At 42.9% G+C, this 17,874-nt stretch overlaps 1 long non-coding RNA gene across 1 annotated transcript; it reads right to left on the bottom strand.

The window, feature by feature from the left end:
* Positions 1-5,715: 5,715 nt before the first annotated feature.
* Positions 5,716-17,374, bottom strand: LOC112546443 (uncharacterized). Its single transcript, XR_003090142.3, has 4 exons — positions 17,269-17,374; positions 16,061-16,132; positions 6,792-6,893; positions 5,716-5,843 (listed from the first exon to the last, which is right to left on the bottom strand). It is a non-coding gene; the product is annotated as an uncharacterized LOC112546443 (long non-coding RNA).
* Positions 17,375-17,874: the final 500 nt, after the last annotated feature.

The raw sequence follows: 17,874 nt of genomic DNA, 5'->3' as shown, positions 1-17,874 counted from the left end.
TTTATTATTACAAGAAAGAAAAGCCTGAGAGTAAGGTTATTAAAGTACAGTACGTTACATGCACCGAATCTCCCAGTTCTCGATGCAGGCTCTAGCAGAGATGTTGCAGCTGCTGGTTTAAAAGTTCTTATTGCACATCCTACGATCAGGATGGGTTCACAGGTCTTCCGGGCTCTTCAATCCCTGCAGTGCTGCCTCTGGGATGAAGTGCTGAGCTGAGAACAAAATGGCATCGACCACATGGCCTCTTTATACCCCCTTCCTGGTCTCTTCTGGTATGCAGCAGGTCACCTGGTCCTCAGCCTCTCTCTGCTGGCCGCTCTTAGGTGTCCACCCTCATGCTTTAGGTGTGTCTTTGGGCCATCAAGTGCCATTGTTCCACAGGGCTTCACTACTCAGCCTGTCCATAGCAATGCTTAACCACATTCAGAGAAATATTCAGCTTCCACACAGATTACAGATCTACACACACAGACATTATATACTCACATCAACAGTGTACACAGGATCAGAAAACAACAAGCTCCCATTTAATACCCCACATGGCTCCCTTTCATACCAATTTCTGGGGCCAACACCCCCACCTAGGGGTGCAGCAGCGATCTGGCTGCTTCCCTCCATTTCGGTAATGTGACAGCACTACACTAGCGCTCCGCTAGTTCGAACTTAATTCGAACTAGCGGAGCGCTTAGTTCGAACTAGGAAAACCTCATTTTACGAGGATTAAGCCTAGTTCGAACTAGCTAGTTGGAAGTAAGGGGTGTGTAGCCCCTTAATTCGAACTAGTGGGAGGCTAGCCCTCCCCAGGTTTTCCTGGTGGCCACTCTGGCCAACACCAGGAAAACTCGTCTGCCCCCCTCCTGGCCCCAGACCCCTTAAAGGGGCACGGGCTGGCTACGGTGCCCGTGCCAGGTGCAAGCCTGCCAGCACCCAGGCAGCAGATCCTGCACCTGGCACGGCTCGAGCCAGCCACCCGATGCCCCCCAGCCCTCCCCCTCTTCCCGGGACCAGGATGGCGGCTCCCGGGAGCTTGCCTCTGACCGCAAGAGGCGGGCACCCACCTGGTCTAGAGCGGACATTGTGGACCTCGTCCACGATCTCCGCACTAGGCACAGGAAAGTGGCCGGCTAGGGCAGGAGAGCTGCCAGCCTGGCCACCCAGGAGCAGGTGTGCATGAAAATCAAGGGGGTCCACTGAGACCCCCGACCCTGAGCCCTGAGCTTACAATGGCCGTCCTGGGTCAGACCAAAGCGGCCAACCCTAGGGACCCTGGAGGGGATGGACCGAAGACAGTGACCAAGCCATTTGTCTCGTGCCATCCCTCTCCAGCCTTCCACAAACCTTGGGCAGGGACACCACTCCTACCCCCTGGCTAATAGCACTCCATGGACCCAACCTCCATCACATGATCTCACATCCCTTTGAACTCTGTTCTAGTTCTAGCCTTCACAGCCTCCTGCAGCAAGGAGTTCCACAGGTTGACTCTTTGCTTTCTGAAGAACAACTTTCTGTTACTAGTTTGAAGCCTGCTACCCATTCCTTTCCTTTGGTGTCCTTTAGTCCTTCTTTATGGGAACTAATGAAGAACTTTTCTGTACGCACCCTCTCCACCCAACTCCTGCTTTTAGAGACCTCTATCCTGTCCCCCCTCCGTCTCCTCTTTTCTAAGCTGAAAAGTCCCAGTCTCTTTAGCCTCTCTTTATATGGGACCTGTTCCCAACCACTGATCATTGTAGTTGCCCTCCCCTCTCCCATCCTCTCTCTTCCCCTCTCCCATCTCCTTTTCCTAGTCTCCCCCAGTTTTGTTCAATAAAGACAGATTCCATTTTTGAACACAATTGTCCTTTATTTTGTACATCAAGAAAAGGGGCTAGGGAAGGGTAAGTGGAAGGAGGTGAGGGAGGAATGGGGTACGAGCCCCCGATGGGGAGGACTGGGCTGGCTCTGCGGGCTTCTGGGGGTGGAAGCTCTCCTGCAGCCCCCCAATTGGCCCCTCTCCCCAGATGGCAGCCTGCGGCAAGTGCAGCCGGTCTGATGGCTGAGTGCTGTGATGTGCCCAGTGTGGGCACTCCGGGCACTCCAAGCCAGGACTGCTTTGCAAGCAGGGCACCCCTTAGAACTGTCTGTCCGGGGTGGGGGTCGGGACCCTTTAAGCGCAGCCCTCGGCTAGCCTGAGACAGCATCTCCACGTGCTAAGTCCTCCTCTGATGCCCTGCCGGCACTGCTTCTGGCCATCCTTAAGCCCGGTTCAGGGTCCACTTAATGTGGACATGCTAGTTCGAATTAGCAAAATGCTAATTCAAACTAGTTTTTAGTTTAGATGCGTTAGTTCGAATTAGCTTAGTTCGAATTAACTAATTCGAACTAAGTTAGATCGAATTAGCGCTGTAGTGTAGACGTACCCTGTAGTGTAGACGTATCCACGTAAACACCAGTACGTCTAACTGGATTAATGAATAAGGTTGTAGGTAGTTTTCAGAGAGGTAGCCATGTTAGTCTGTTGCAGCAAAAACAAGAAGGAATCTGGTGGCACTTGAAAGATTAACACACTTATTAGGGTATTAGAGCACAAGTTTTTATGAGCTACAACTCACTTCTTCAGATACTGAAAAGGTAGGTACTAGAGATAGCTTTGTGAATTTATATGCTGGATATCCTCAAGCCAATCATTTTATTTATTTTAAAGGGGACCGCAAGCCAGTATAGAAATTGGCTGTTATAACTGCTAATGATGACTTGAAGGAAGGTAAACATTTAAATACTCAGAACCAAATTCACAAAGAAACTTATGTATGTTTAGCATTACCATGCTTAATTTTAGATGTCTCGAAAATCACAATGATTCACAACAATTTTGGCATGTTGGCTTTCTTTATGAGGTTTGAGAAAGTTGAGTGTTCTATAAAAGAATTCTCAAACAACAGCTTGCTAAGGGTCTTCTCCACTAAACTAGCCAGTGAGAAGTACCAAAATGAGGGGGAGCACAGTGCCTAAATCCAAGCTTCAGTGTGGCTCATCCCTCTGCATAGGATTCTCAGATTCAAACCCTCTCTTGGCATTAAGCATCTATGCCATTTTTGCAAGAAGCCAGAGGATGGGGGAGGACATTTGTTATAACTCTCTCAGTATTTATACACAATGGAATAGTTTCAAATGATTAATCTTGAGCCAGAGAGATAGAATGCCACTGTTCTCTGGCATTTATAGAACCCACCTGGAAGTTGGAAGACCAATTTCTATATCTCCTCTTCTGGTCACTATTTATTTAGGCTGCACAGTACAGAGAGTCCCCACATTAAAATATCCCATAGCTCTGTGGTTAGACCATGTCTTCAAGGAGGTAGGAAACATCTCTTTGAATCTTTTGTCTCGATCAAGTAGAAGGATAAATTGAATCCAGGTTTTCCACAGCCCAGGTGTCGTTGGTCTAAAATTCATAAGGTGGGCACTGGCACAAGCTCCTCTCCTCTGGCCATTTTTTGAATGGAGCTTGCTCAGGGGTCTGGCCTTGGAGCATGCCTAATGAATTCAGACTCTGCACAAAAGATAGCCAGGCCATGCCTATCTTGTGTGATATGTGAATCACTCAGAGACTTGGGCAGGAGATAGGCATCCAATCAATACCTAGAGTGAGGCAGCAGTACTCATACAGGGCCTTAGGCATATACAATATTCAGCAGGAATTTTGTAGAATTGCAGTGGAGCCTAAAACTGGGACTTAGGCATGTAAACAGAGACATTGGTAGCTAAGGACCTTGTGAATGTGGGCTTAAACTGTCACTCTACATGAGTTAGTGTATCATGAGCTTGGCCTCAAACTTTCTTTAAAAGGTCTTTGAGAAACTATATTTGACAGCTATATTAAAAGATATCTAATAATGCTGTAAAATATAGACAAGCAATAAAAAATAAACTGAATGCTTATTCTCAAAAATACTTTATTAACAATTTCATGTACTGCTCATTTACATATTCATCTACAAAGCTATTCCTTGTCAATGTACATAGATGTGAAGACAGGTCAAAGAGCCTCTTTAGATGAGAAATAAATTATTTCCAGATTACATGCATTTCTTCTTTTTTCCCCAATTGTTTTATATATAGAATGTTCATATGAATGCATCCCATACTTGCAATAGGACATACATACCTAGCTTTTCAACCTTCTAGGTATAAAACTCCTTGGACAGCCAAGAGCTATTGAAATGAATTTAATAAAATACTTCATATATAAATGTATTTAGCTAAAATATAGCTGCAAAAATAGTTCTGAGTCATCTAGTAACTTGTAATAATATATACCATTTCTAACATTTTAAACAGAAGGGCACTGCTAGATAATGTATGTTAAATTGCCACTTTGATTCCTCTCTTGCCAATGCACCATTATCCATCCATATCTGAACAAACTGCTCAGGAATCAAATTAAATCTTTGCATGATTTTACATTGTAAATTCATTTTAGCTTCACTGGCAGATTTGTTGTAATGCCAAATACATTTGTCCTGTCTGCTGCCAAATCATTGTCTGAGTTTGCAAAGCCTATGCTCAACTTGATTGTGCTTGTCTTCTGTAAGGCAGTATATTTTGAGAACCACCCTATCTGATTAATTCCAGAATTTCAGGGAATGCGCTAAGTGTCAATGAGCCAAAACTTGTTGCTTCTGGAGAAATTTGTAAAACTGGAAAGAAGAAATGGGGGGAGTGAGGTCGCAATGTGCTTATGAGGGAGGAGGGAGTCCCTGATATATACAATGAACCTGTAGAACAATCATGTGTGCAATCCTCTTATAAAGTCATATGTTTAATTCAAATAATTATTTTCCCACATATAATTTACCTCCAATAAATAATTATTTGCCTATTTATTATTTCAAGTTACTAGAAGACTCAGAACTGTTTTAACTTACCTATGCTTCTCTATTTAGAAGTTTGAAAGACACATCTTCAAGAAAATAGTCCAATTGATATCACATAAATTTGAAATTAGATGAGAGGAGGATGCAAATTTCAATCCTGAAAAAGCCATAGGAGATTATTCAAGTTATGTAGAAATTAATGAATGCAAATGGCTCTGCTACTCTGTGCTGAGTGTGTTGGTGAGCCAGCTATGGCTTCCTAATCCTCAGAAGGTCAGAAGAAGCCAGACAGCTCTAGTTCCGCACTATTTCACAATCCATAATGGACACTGTCAATGAAGCAGCACACTGCTCACACTTGAACTATTTATGCTGGGAGAGACAGACTAGCTACAGTAGAGAAGTATGAAAAGAGAGTTCCTAGTGAAATCTGTAAGTAAAGATGATCAAAAAATTTCCAGTGGAATGTTTGCCCATCAAATCAAAGCTTCCTTTGGAAGTGTATCAATTTTTAAAATTATGAAAGAAAGAAAGAAAATATTTAGATAATGTCACGCTCTTCTACTTCAATATTTTTAATGGCATATTTAGAATTTTCATTTGAAAATGACTTCTCCTTTGAAATATGTTTCCTTTATAGTATACATTATGATATTAAATACAAAGTTAAAATAAAAAGTTAATGTCAGAAAATAATAAACTAGATCATATATAACATAATCAAGGCTCTCAGAAAGGTAAGATCTATGCTACATCCAGATCTCCAAAAATCTAAAGAGCTCAGTGGATGTAGCATTTATTTTATACCCAACATTTTATTTTAAAAAATGTGTTACCAAAGATTGAGAAAATATGAACCTACTATAGCAATTTAAGCCTTCAGTTTGGTTTCTTCACAGTCATTAATCCCATTTGGAAATGTTGTTCAATAGTGTCATCAGTTCTAATCCTAGGTTGAACAGAGAGGCCTAAAAGTTCATGTGCCTAAAGGAAAGACAAATATCGGAGCTAAAGCAATGTGCTCACGGAGTTTGTATGAAGGAGGAAAAGAAACATGTAGACAATAATACATTTGCAATATAAGTAGTTGCTTTTTCTTTGTTTGTTTTCTAGGATACATACCAAAGAGTATTAGGGATATAATTAGTGTAAAAATCAGCATCAAAGACAAACCATGTGGGTTTGTAAAGCACAGAGTCCAGAATTTAATCCTGAATTTCTTATTTAGGGTAGTGAGACATGTGTATGGTGAAAGATATAACTTGTGTTTGAGACTTTACATTTTGCAGGAAAGGGTTTTAGAAAATTTGGTATGAAACAGGCTGCTAATTGACTTTATCTGGAATAGGTACCTGTCAGAAATATCATCTAATTGTTCTGTCATAAAATCAGTTAATATTTAAATGTAAATTTATGCATATAGGCAACGAAAATAAGTATATACATATACAATAAAAATCCTTTTCCACTTATCAACTAGAATCAGCTTTCAAATATTGTTTACACAATAAAAAATAATACATCAAGAAGCAGGGAGTAGCCTAGATATGGAAAGAGACATTTTGATGAATATTCAGTCAGGAACAATTTGTCATACTATTTCAAGGCAGAGCTCCTTTAAATTATGTAGAACATGTCTTCAACAACTATGCTTCTGACACAGAATGAATAAAGAATTGGCAGCTCATTAGCTGTGCTGCAAACGGTGTGGAAGAAACACCTCCCTGTAAGAGCCTTTACTTGTGAACTATATTGAAAACTGATCTAAATTCAAAATTATCCAGTGTGAGAGCATCCACAGTGCTGCTATATGTATCAGCAAATAAAGGTATGCATTAAACCATAATATCAAAGTTAAAATAATTGCCGAGTAATAGCTGAGTAAATCTGCATTAAGGTTATCCCAATGAAAATCACACCAGACATACTTACCTTAAAGGCCTTAGGGAATCTGTGGGATTCCAAGGTCCTCTGTGTAGATTTCCCCATCAAGTCTGGCCATTAGCACTCCTTCTTCACTTCTAGCAGCAGAATCTAAAGGAACCAAGTTATTAAGGGTCAGTAGGTGCTGAAGACCCTTTTAGAGGCAAATGCCTTCCTTTGAGGGGATAAGCATAAAAGACAATACATTCACAGGCAGTATAATTTTTCTTGGTCAATTCTACAAGGCTGGAGGATGGAATGCTGTATTCACTTAGGCTATGTCTAGACTGCAAGCCTCTTTCGAAAAAGGCTTTTTCGAAAGTATCTTTTGAAAAAGCCTCTTTCGAAAAAGAGCGTCTAGACTGCAAGCAGTACTTTCGAAAAAGCAAGCCGCTTTTTCGAAAGAAAGCAGCGAGTGAGTCTGGATGCTCTCTTTCTAAAAAGCCCTGTTGGCATTCAAGAACGCCTTTTTTCGAAAGAGCACTTTCGAAAAAAGGCGTTCTTCCTCGTGAAATGAGGTTTACCGCCGTCGAAAGAAAAGCCGCATTCTTTCAATTTAATTTCGAAAGAACGCAGCTGCAGTCTAGACGCAGGTGATGTTTTTTCGAAAAAAGGCTACTTTTTTCGAAAAATCCCCTGAGTCTGGACACAGCCTTACATCCTGTTCCTCTCTCTATTTTTACACTCCATTAATTATTCCCTTGTCCACAAATTCCCTGCCCCAATACCATATGTCCAGGCACTATATGTTACAATACCATATGTTAAGACAGCTTTTCCACGTGGGACAATTCAACACATGGAGGGTTCCCTGAGTATGCAGAGATGGGGTGCCATTTTCTTATTATCCTCAGGATATCTTAGAGGATCTTCCAAGGAAGTGCATTTTGTTTGTCCTCTTTAGTTCCTTCAATATTGAGGCATTCCATTGTTCTTTTACATTTGTCATATCACTGATGCATTTCAGGTCACTTTTCATTACCTGACCTGTCAGGCTCTCTTACTCCATCCAGATTATTGGCCTGTCTCTCAGTGATTCCTAATCTATATTATATTTGTCAACCATCTCTATAAGCCATCTCTGAATTCCCCTTAAATTAAGCTTTTATTTTCTACTACACTTCATTTCCTAGATTCCCTCATTGGCAATTGTTCTGAAAATATTCCAGCCTCTTTCCACCTTTTCTCTATTTTTCAACTATCTGTAATGTATGTAATGTCTATATTACACTCAGTATATTTTCTTAAGGTATGCAACTCCAGCTATGTAAATAAAGTAGATGGAGTTGTCATATCTTAAGCCGAATGTGTTGCCATCTTCACAGTGGGAGGTAGATGGGAGCAAACTGCGAGGAGTACCAGTGCTGACTGGGGGCACCATCAATGTTTGAGTTGGTGAGTCTTTACTACATCCACTAAATTGAATGCCAGAAGGTCTATCTCTGGTACATAAGTATAGATGTGGCATTATAGTTTCAATTTTTACTTTGGTTTAATTTTCTACTTTTAGGAACAAATCCTGCTACTTCAAAACTTGCCTTTATGTCTCAAACTATGTTTATACTTTGAAATGTGGTCAAATTATTTATTTAAGTTGACATTTAGCTTCCAATTTTACAAGGTTGATTCTGCATATCCCCACGATGCACTTTCAGTCAGTGGAGTGCTTATTTACTAGTATGGCTCACATGCACTCACAGAACTATGCACTGTGGGCAGCTATCCCACTTCTCCTATGGCTGTCTGGAATTCGAGTTAGGCTCCCAAAGCCTGATACGACAAAGCAAGGAAACAAACAGCGGTGGGACTCTGGGTTATGCAGCTATGGGGCGAATAGCATTGTCTACGGAGCTTTTGAATGCATAAGGCCACTTTCATGGAACATTTCTTTCCCCAACCCAGAAGCACAGTGATACCAAAATGAGACTAGCCCTGATAATTAAGAAGCTGTGGTGGGGTCATACACAGAATGCATATTGTTATCTTGGCATCAGACCACTTTTCAAAGAATATATAAACCACAAGGATACTTCCCATTGCCGTTGCAAACAATAGTGAATAAGGAGGGCCAAATAACAAGAGATGGCTGGGAAAGGTGCATGATGCATGCATTGTTAGGAATTTTGGTCTCTTCAGAAAGCTGCAAGAAAGAACTTTCTTCATATACTGGAAAATTACCACTAGTGATGTTGAGATACCAATAGCTATCCATGGAGACCCAGATTACTACTTGCTCCCATGCCTCATGAAGCCATACACAGACAGCCTGGAGGAACAGTTCAACAACAGTCTGAGCAAGGGCAGAATGGTGATAGAATGTGCCTTTGGGCATTTAAAAGCACACTGATACAGTTTTACCTCAGTGAAAACAATATCCCTATTGTTGCTCCTTGCTATGTGCTTAATATTATCTGGGAAGCGGGAAACGTTGTTTCTGGAAGGATATGAGGTTGAAATATAATGACTGGCAGCTCATTGTGAGCAGTCAGACACCTGAGCAATAAGAAGAGCACACTGAGGCACAAAGCATCTCCAAGAAGCTTTAAAAACCAGTTTCATTAATAACCCAACATTGATGTCACTGTTACGTGGTTATTCCTTACCAAACTGCTTCCTTTCTTGCATATACTACCCTGTAAACTATACCCCTGCTAATAACTATGCGTGGAGCGAATAAAGAGCCTCTTGCCCTCAATCCATGTATTTCTAATTAGCTAACACACACTGAAAAATAACAGAAATTAATAGGAAAGATAACCCCAGTTTAAGAGCCTGACAACAAAGCATGAAGAACAAGAAAACATTGTTTACATTTGTTCTGTGTAACAATCAAAGCTGTGTGAATGAAAACCTTCTGCTCCTTTTAATCATCACCTGGAGTAGAGTAGAAGGGATACCTGAGCCACTATTAGAGTATGTCTACATTACATGGCACTGTCAACGGAGTCATGTAGATGAGATTTGTAGACATAGGAAAATGAAGCGTCGATTTAAATAATCGCTGCTTCATTTACATCAAAATGGCTGCTGCGCTGTGCTGATCAGCTGTTTGTCGGCACAGCGCAATAGTCTGGATGCTCCACAGTCGACATCAAAAGCCTTTGTCAACCACCTCTGTAAACCTCATCCCACGAGGCATAATGGGGCCTTTGACAAAGGCTTTTGATGTTGACTGTGGAGTGTCCAGACTACCACGCTGTGCCGAAAAACAGCTAATCGGCACAGTGCAGCCATTTTGATGTAAATGAAGCAGCGATTATTTAAATCGCCGCTTCATTTTCCTATGTCTACAAAGCTTATCTACATGGCCCCATCGATGGAGCCATGTAGCGTAGACATACCCTAAGATCTGTAGCACAGCTTTGTGTGCGGGGCCCTCAGTGGCCACACAAGGGAGAGAGAAGGAGCTACGAGGAGAAGCTGGGGGGAGGGGGCAAGAGCAGGTGCAGATGCAGTGCACGGTAGAAGGAGCAAGTGTGTGTTGGGTGGGGGTGGGGGCTGCTGGATTGGTCAATGGCGGTGACCAGGTGGTCAACAATGGTGTATATGCCTTGCACATGCTCCAGGCCTCCTGCGACAGCTCCTGCTTAGTTCCAGGTCGGTGTCCAACCTCTGTTCTTGACACTTTAGAGACTACTGCAGGGCATGGAGGCAGGCAATGTGTTCTCACTCAGGTCTTCCAGGGTTTGGCAGTGCCTGCAGGTTTCATAGGGTTGGGAGGCTGGTGTGGGAGATATCACTCATGCTCCACTTGCAACTGGTCCAGTTGTTCAGAACAGTAAGGTCAGTCATCCCAGGAGAAGGTGTGCATGAAGCCACTTGTCAGGTGCTTCTGGGGTCCCTTCCACTTCCTTCACCCCAGAAAATTCCAGTGTAGGTTCAGTGTCCCTTGCCTCACTGCACTTGACCGGGAGCAGATGCTGCCCAGAGAGTGCAGGTATGACTATGCGCCATTTGTGGCACTGTTGTGTGTGCCCATGACCCCATCCTCCTTATTGGTGTCTTGTAATGGGAATGTGGCCCACCACAGGGGTCAGGAGTAAGGCCGGCCTCTCCAGAAACTCTATGAGAAGGAGCGCAAGTTTCCTTTGTGGCCACTTCACGCAGCTCTTTGCTCAGAACTGGAGCTCCACGTGTACCCACATGCATAGGCTGCTGTATGATCCCCAGGCCGAGAAAGCTGATTGAGGAGCACACAGCCCCTTGCCACTTGTGTTTCTAGGAAAAGTAATGGAACTCACCTGATGGGCCTTCCCTGGCTTTGTCCGAACCCTGGGTGACATTCTGGAGGGGGCATTGGCTCCAGGGATGATCTCCTGGTTGGTGGGCATTGTGTCCATTGTGACCTCCCTTTCCTCCTCCTCTGCCTCTACTTCTTAGTCCACAGGCCTGCCCTTCGGCATGCTCACAATAGGTGGCTCCAGGCTAGAGTCAACAACAAGGGGGAGGAAGGGAGCAACCACCCTCCCAGGATGTTGTACAGCTTCTCATAATAGTGGCATGATTGGGGTAACACCCCTTCCTGGCCTTCGTGTACGCCTAATCGAGTTCTTTAATTTTCATGAACACCTGTTCATGGGCGCGCATGTTGCCCTTCTGACCCCAGCTGGTGGCCATCCAGGTGTAGACATTCACATTCCTGCATCTAATGTGGAGTTCCTAGAGGTTAGCCTCTTTTCCCCAGACCTCAATGAGATCCAGGATCTCCGCATCAAACCAGGAAGGAGCCCTCCTCATCTGCCCCTGGGCAGGGGCTTTAGAGCTGGCTGCTGGCTCGCTTGCAACTGGGGGGGGGGGGCCTTGGTGGGAGCTCAGGGGTCTTCCATGCTATCAGGAAAGGCAGAGCAGGGCACTGCAGTGTGGCACAGGGTGATCAGGGCCTTTCTTGTGCCACATACTGTTTCCCCTGTGACTATACTTTGAAGGCTGAAGGTGAAGGGAAACTATACAGTTCTGAGGGGTGTGGACAGAGTGGACTATTTTGCAATAACCGCAACTGCCTTGTCCACTCACACCCTACTTCAAAATAAATATTTCAAAATAGGTGTGTTATTCCTCGTGAAATGAGGGTTTATTATTCTGGTATAAGAAGTCTGTTATTTCAAAATTATTTCAAAATAATGGGCTTACTATGTGCATGTTTACCTTATTATTTTGAAATAACATTATTTATTTCAAAGTAACACTGCAATGTTGACATGCCCTAAAACACCTCCTGGAGGCCAAATCCCTTTAAGTTATATAGTGCTGTGTCTACACTACTCCAAAGTCTATCCAGGAAAGTCAACTCAAGAGCTGTGCTTCTAGCAGAAGTGAAGTACAAAATTCAATCGAAAATGCCTTTTAAGATGGCAGGAATGGCATGGTAGTTTGGATGTATTAATTTTGAAATCAACCTAACACAACTAATTTCAATTTAACACTGTAGTATAGACCAGCCCTCAGTTGCAGTCACAATCCTACTGTTTCTCACTTCACAGAAGAGAAAGCCACCATCTTATTCTATTACATACTTGAAGAGTAAAATAAATCTTGCTTCCAAAAGGAGTCTTACGTTCTGTAGTGCACAGATCAGAATTTGCCAGTCATTTGCATTGTGATGCCTAACTAAATACACAAAAGTCCTTCAGTGAATGTTTTTCTATTTATGAAAGAATATGTATGATAAATCATGTACACACACATCAAAAAAGAGAAAGAAAAAGAGAAGGAATATCTGAGCGATGTTAGCACATGAGGCCAAATGAATTTGAGTCAGCAGACACAAGGACTATAACTGCTGAGTCCTGATTCATTTATTCCATTAGTTTTCCCTATCAAGTAAACTGAAGTTCAAATTATCAGCTTTAGAGTTTAATTTATTTTTTCCTACTCAAGCAATTATTCATATTTATAGAGTCCTGCCTCTTGTTGAGAGAAAAATGCTGATAGAGATACCTAAGAGAAAAGGATAAAATGTAGAGGAATATGTAATTACATTTAACAAGCTGATGCAAGACATTATTTAAAGGGTTTTAAGTCTCAGCCTGAGAAAGCCCTGGCTAGGATGATTAATTGGGATTGGTCCCACTTTGGGCAGGGGGCTGGACTCAATGACCTCCTGAGGTCTCTTCTAAACATATGATTCTATGTAGAAATAACTCTAATACACCATAATTGTCTCAGTTCAAACTTCTGAAATAAGACATTTTCCAAATTTGAAAAGTCAGTGAAAAAGAAACAGGAGAAATATCAGTTAAAATTTTCTTATTACTCCTTTCTCTACACTATTTTCTCATTTTTTAAAAACCATTTCTAGTAAGGTATTTGAATAGGTATTTTTAGAGCTGCTAATTGCACCTTTTCTTTAGCAAGCAAACAATTTGAAATGTTTAAAAAATTTTCAGAAAATGTCAGTTTGCCAAAAGTCTCAAAGAAATATGTCCTTTTAGAGTAATGTTTGTTTCAAAGTAAAATGGAAAAGAAATAATTTGTTAAGATAAAATAACATTATATATCTCATTTTCAGAATACAATATTAACATTTTCTATTTCAAACTTTTTAAAAACATTTTTATAATACAATATTGTCACAGTTTCCGTGCAACTGCCCTTCAGCTCTCTCAGGCTATGTCTAGACTGCAAGCTTCTTTTGGAAGAAACTTTTCTGGAAGAGATCTTCCAGAAATTTTTTTTTTTAAAGAGTGACTCTACACAGCAGAAGCGCAACGAAAAAATGATCTGCTTTTACGAAAGATAGTGTCCACATTGATTGGAGGCTATCTCGCATTTCAGTTGTGATTACTGTAGACCGAGTGGTCATCAGGGAACCTGTGCTTTTTCCTGGAGGCCTCTTTTTTTTTAAAAACACTCTCTTCCATGTCCACACACGCCTTTTTCTGAAAAAGCTTTTTTGGGAAAAGCCTTCTTCCTCGTAGAAAGAGGTTTACCATTCTTTTGACTTTCCGTTGAAAACCCCCTCCATTTTTTCAACTTTCTGTCAAAAGAACGCAATAGCAATGTGGACATAAGTGTAGTTTTTCCAGAAAACAGCTATTTTTTCTGGAACAAATCTACAATGTAGGCATACCCTCACTGTGCTCCATTCCAGGTGTTCCAGTTAGACCTTAGGTCTTCAGCCATACTGTCTCTGTGAGAGACTTTTGTCCCATCCCTGTCTGGTTAGGAAATTTTAAATCTTCCCAACTGCTGGCGCTATACTGTGATATCCTCAGCTAACCTTCCTAAAAAGGCCATTGATCTTTCTCTCTCTGGGTATGTCTATACTACAACGTTAATTCGAACTAACTTAGTTCGAATTAGTTAATTCGAGCTAAGCTAATTCGAACTAACGGTTCCAGACTAAAAAACTAGTTTGAATTAGCGTTTTGCTAATTCGAACTAGCATGTCTACATTAAGTGGACCCTGAACCGGGGTTAAGGATGGCCGGAAGCAGTGCCGTCAGGGCATCAGAGGAGGACTTAGAGCGTGGAGATGCTGTCTCAGGCTAGCTGAGGGCTGTGCTTAAAGGGTCCCGACCCCCACCCTGGACAGACAGTTTTCAGGGGTGCCCCGCTTGCAAAGCAGTCCCGGCTTGGATTGCCTGGACTGCCAACACTGGGCACATCACACCACTCAGACATCAGCCCGGCTGAACTTGCCGCAGGCTGCCATCTGGGGAGAGCGGGCAATTGGGGGGCTGCAGGAGAGCTTCCATCCCCAGAAGCCTGCAGAGCCAGCCCAGTCCTCCCCATCGGGGGCTCGTGCCCCATTCCTCCCTCACCTCCTTCCACTTACCCTTCCCTAGCCCCTCTTCTTGATGTACAAAATAAAGATAATGTGTTTTCCAAAATGGAATCTGTCTTTATTGAACAAAACTGGGGGAGACTGGGAAAAGGAGGTGGGAGAGGGAAAGAGAGAGGCTGGGAGAGGGGAGGGCAACTAAAATGATCAGGGGTTGGGAACAGATCTCATATGAAGAGAGGCTAAAGAGACTGGGACTTTTCAGCTTAGAAAAGAGGTGACGGAGGGGGGACAGGATAGAGGTCTCTAAAAGTAGGAGTTGGGTGGAAAGGGTGCATACAGAAAAGTTCTTCATTAGTTCACATAAAGAAGGACTAGAGGACACCAAAGGAAAGGAATGGGTAGCAGGCTTCAAACTAGTAACAGAAAGTTGTTCTTCAGAAAGCAAAGAGTCAACCTGTGGAACTCCTTGCTGCAGGAGGCTGTGAAGGCTACAACTAGAACAGAGTTTAAAGGGAAGTGAGATCAAGTCATGGAGGCTGGGTCCATGGAGTGCTATTAGCTAGGGGGTAGGAGTGGTGTCCCTGCCCAAAGTTTGTGGAAGGCTGGAGAGGGATGGCACGAGACAAATGGCTTGGTCACTGTCTTTGGTCCATCCCCTCCAGGGTCCCTAGTGTTGGCCGCTGTTGGCAGACAGGCTACTGGGCTAGATGGACCTTTGGTCTGACCCAGGATGGCCGTTGTAAGCTCAGGGCTCAGGGTCGGGGGTCTCACTGGAGCCCCTTGATTCTCTTGCACACCTGCTCCTGGGTGGCGAGGCTGGCAGCTCTCCTGCCCTAGATGGCCACTTTCCTGTGCCTAGTGCGGAGATCGTGGATGAGGTCCATGATGTCTGCACTAGCCCAGGAGGGTGCCCTCCTCTTGCGGTTCCGGGCAAGCTCCCGGGAGCCGCCAGCCTGGTCCCTGGAAGAGGCGGAGGGCTGGGGGGCAGCGGGTGGCTGGCTCGAGCCGTGCCAGGTGCAGGATCTGCTGGCTGGGTGCTGGCAGGCTTGCACCTGGCACGGGCACCGTAACCAGCCCGTGCCCCTTTAAGCGGTCCGGGGCCAGGAGGGGGGCAGAAGAGTTTCCCTGGTGTTGCCAGAGTGGCCACCAGGGAAACCTGGGGAGGGCTAGCCTCCCTCTAGTTCGAATTAAGGGGCTACACATCCCTTAATTCGAACTAGCTAGTTCGAACTAGGCTTAATCCTCGTAAAATGAGGTTTTACTAGTTCGACCTAAGCGCTCCGTTAGTTCGAATTAAATTCGAACTAGCGGAGTGCTAGTGTAGCGCCTATGAAAGTTAGTTTGAACTAACGTCCGTTAGTTAGAACTAACTTTGTAGTGTAGACATACCCTCTGAGTGCTATGAAGAATGTGTTGCCAGACTGTAAATTATCACACAGTTTTTTCTAAGCAAGTACATTTATCCTTAAGATAAAAGATTTACATAAGGTGCATATAAAACAATAAAAAGAATCTATGTACACACTGAAAAAAGTTACTGGAAGTCACTTACAATTCAACATAGAGCTCTAGCAGGTGTCAGTAAAGGTTGGACCTCCTTCATCTGGCATCTTGCGGACCTAACCTGTCCCAAATAGGAATTTGTTCAGAGGACACTGCCCCTCCTTCCAGCTGGCTCCGCTCCATCCGTGATGCTCCGGCTCACTTCTGCCAGCTGGCTGGGGCTTTCAGGTGACAGAGACCCCCAGCTGCCACTACCCTGCTTCTGTCGGGGACAGGGCTCTGCAGCTCCTCCGTTGCTGCTGTGCTGGGTCGGGGCTCTGTGGCTGCCCCACTGCTGCCATGCCAGATCAGGGCAGCCCTGATGCTGCCAGGGTGCTGCTCAGTCCCGATGGTGGACTCCCAACCAGCTCACACACCCTGGCACTGGGGCTCTCTGGCCCAGTAACATCCGTAATTCTCTTGGACCACAGATTTCGCTGGAAATGGGCGTCTTGGATTTAGGAGGTTCAATGTGTATTTCAAACCCCATAACAGCATTCCCCCCCCCCCCCATGTGTGCAAGTTCACATTTTCATAATTCTCTTTAAATCGGGTCCTGAAACAGTTTAAGCTCTAAAACAACTTTTGTTTTGTCTGTTGGTCTCTGTAGAACTCAATTTAATCTGAAAATGCAATCCTCCCCAGGAGGTGATTAGTAATTAATTTGCCTTAATCATCTCCAATTTTTTCACTTAATGGATGAACTTTCTCTCCATGGAGTACATACAATCCCACACCCATAAAATAACGTAAAAAGTTGCCCTATCTGCCACAATTATAACTTCTACAAGTCTAAATTCAAACAAAATGTTAGATTCTATTGAGAAAAAAAACATTCCAATGACTCAAAATATTTTTTTTAGATTTTACTTTGTATGCAATTTACTATTTTTTGCTTTTGTTCCATTTTAAAATGGTAAAAACATCAAACTCTCAGTATGTTTCATGAAAAAGTCCATTGCTCACCTCACATGCATGAGTATGCAGAACAGTGGAGCAGGGGGCACACAAATAATACCAGGGGTTCCTCAAACTAGAATAGTTGCACTTAAAGCAGCTCAAGTGTGCCTTCTCTATCACTATTCATGCTGCCACAGCTATCTACACCTGTGCTAGTTCAATGAAAATTAGTGTGAGTATGTGTACAAGAGCACCAAAATAACATCTCTCCCAACACCCTACTGTAGCTATAGCCTATAAGTGAATTTATGTGGATACCTTCTTAAATATATTCTGATTCTTCTTTCCTCTTTCCCAGCTATTTATATAAAAATGGGATTAGTTGTTGGACATCCATTGACTTCTGCTGCTTTTACCACATCTGAAGACAGAATCTGATTTATGTCTGTTCATTTGGTTACTCTGAAAATTATGATGATGTCATAAACATCAGATTATTACTTTAGGCTGAGAATAGGCAGTAGCAGCAGATGGACTCTTGAGAAACAAAGATTCAGTTTTCATGTAAATGTTCTTAGTAATCAAGAACAGTGGAATAGAAATATAGAAAAAATAAATAATATATAAAGAGAATGGCTTGTGCACAGAATGTTTTTCAAAGTCAGCTGCTCTTAAAGCAAAGCAGAATAAAAAGACTCAAGAGAGACATTACATGATTCAATTACTGCTCTGTTCAACTAAATGTATTTTATATAAATTCTAATCTAAGTCCATCAATTAAACTATATAATATGATGCTATACATAAGTACTGTAAGTGTATTTTGAAAGAAAACAGTTCACAGCAATATCTCAAGAAAGATGTGTTGGAATTGGAAAAAGTTCAGAAAAGGACAATAAAATAACTATCAACATGGAATAGCTC

Source organism: Pelodiscus sinensis, chromosome 3, assembly GCF_052426305.1.
Source record: "Pelodiscus sinensis isolate ZL-2025 chromosome 3, ASM5242630v1, whole genome shotgun sequence".
Lineage (NCBI taxonomy): Eukaryota > Metazoa > Chordata > Testudines > Trionychidae > Pelodiscus > Pelodiscus sinensis.
This window is presented reverse-complemented; position numbering and strand designations above follow the sequence as displayed.